The 1,926-nt window shown below is 50.1% G+C and overlaps 1 non-coding gene across 1 annotated transcript; it reads right to left on the minus strand.

The window, feature by feature from the left end:
• Positions 1 to 215: 215 nt before the first annotated feature.
• LOC131270383 (5.8S ribosomal RNA) lies at positions 216 to 370 on the minus strand. The gene has a single exon (XR_009179479.1). It is a non-coding gene; the product is annotated as a 5.8S ribosomal RNA (ribosomal RNA).
• Between the last annotated feature and the right edge of the window lie 1,556 nt (positions 371 to 1,926).

Consider the following 1,926-nt stretch of genomic DNA (forward strand, 5'->3'; position numbering starts at 1 on the left):
CCACCACAGACACCACAAGCACGCCTTCTCCTCGTACTTCCGCCTCACGCGGGAACACGGACGCTCTAAATACTTCGAATTCCAATGCCAGTATATTGTAAACCACGGGTTCTTTAATGCTAGCGGGTCGTCGCGACCCTAGTTAACATCATGGTGCACGTCTCGTGACGGGTGTCACGGCGTAGTTAAATGTATGCGATACATTTCTCAAATATAAGCGCTCAGTCATCTGTACATCATGGTAGGTTCCCACGACGTGCAATATGCGTTCAACTTATCAATGTTCATGTGTCCTGCAGTTCACATTATGACGCGCAGTTAGCTGCGGTCTTCATCGATCCATGAGCCGAGTGATCCACTGCCGAGGGTGACTAACTTGCGTAAGCCGCCGCTGTGCGCGTATACCCGTTCCCCGTAGGGAGGAGCAAGCCGCCGCTTAGAGACGAAGCATAAAGTGTCCTCATTCCACATAGGGCAAGCTGGATGAATCCATTTTACCCAGGACGGCCGAAGCGGCGTGGACCAGGGGAGAACTGAACCTTATACTTCACACCACAGTAAGTCTACGTGTCCTCTTCCACATAGGGCAAGCTAGAACTAACTATCTTACCCAGGACTGCCGAAGCAGCGTGGACCAGGGGAGGAACACACTTTTCATGGAAACGTAAGGCATCCATGACTGCCATAACGTAAGCCGCCGCTGTGCGCGTATACCCGTTCCCCGTAGGGAGGAGCAAGCCGCCGCTTAGAGACGAAGCATAAAGTGTCCTCATTCCACATAGGGCAAGCTGGATGAATCCATTTTACCCAGGACGGCCGAAGCGGCGTGGACCAGGGGAGAACTGAACTTTATACTTCACACCACAGTAAGTCTACGTGTCCTCTTCCACATAGGGCAAGCTAGAACTAACTATCTTACCCAGGACTGCCGAAGCAGCGTGGACCAGGGGAGGAACACACTTTTCATAGAAACGTAAGGCATCCATGACTGCCATAGTGCGTAAGCCGCCGCTGTGCGCGTAAACCCGTTCCCCGTAGGGAGGAGTCAAGCCGCCGCTTAGAGACGAAGTATGAAGTGTCCTCTTCCACATAGGGCAAGCTAGAATGAACTATCTTACCCAGGACCGCCGAAGCAGCGTGGACCAGGGGAGAACTGAACTTTATACTTCACACCACAGTATTGAGTAATGTGCCCTCTTCCACATAGGGCAAGCTGGAATGTTCCATTTTACCCAGGACGGCCGAAGCGGCGTGGACCAGTGGAGGACTACACAATCATGAGGTTTGATATCGACTTGTGTGTTTCAATAGGGTACCGATGGTATGTTTTGAACCGATTTGATTTAGCCATTCTGAAGTCATCACTTGGTTGAAGCGCTGAACTAGGGAGGCATCGTTTACATTACTTGTATATATTGGTTTTCGCATGCTCTACTAGGTTAATGTCATAGGGTTGGCTATCGAGCATGCCCAAGTGATGACTTGATTGTGTGGCTTGCTTGAATTCTTCACATTTCATACCATCGGTTAGTTGTCGAATCATTCCTCGATCATAACCTTCGTTCTTGTTTCATGTATGCTCTCTTCCACATAGGGCAAGCTAGAATTAACTATCTTACCCAGGACCGCCGGAGCAGCGTGGACCAGGGGGGAGAACTATACTTTGTCTTGTATGCCCTCTTCCACATAGGGCAAGCTAGAATGAACTATCTTACCCAGGACCGCCGGAGCAGCGTGGACCAGTGGAGGACTATACTTTGTTCATAACACCACAGTATTGAGTAATGTGCCCTCTTCCACATAGGGCAAGCTAGAATGAACTATCTTACCCAGGACCGCCGGAGCAGTGTGGACCAGTGGAGGACTACACAATCATGAGGTTTGATATCGACTTGTGTGTTTCAATAGGGTACCGATGGTATGTTT

This window comes from Anopheles coustani (genome assembly GCF_943734705.1).
Source record: "Anopheles coustani chromosome X unlocalized genomic scaffold, idAnoCousDA_361_x.2 X_unloc_26, whole genome shotgun sequence".
Classification (NCBI taxonomy): domain Eukaryota; kingdom Metazoa; phylum Arthropoda; class Insecta; order Diptera; family Culicidae; genus Anopheles; species Anopheles coustani.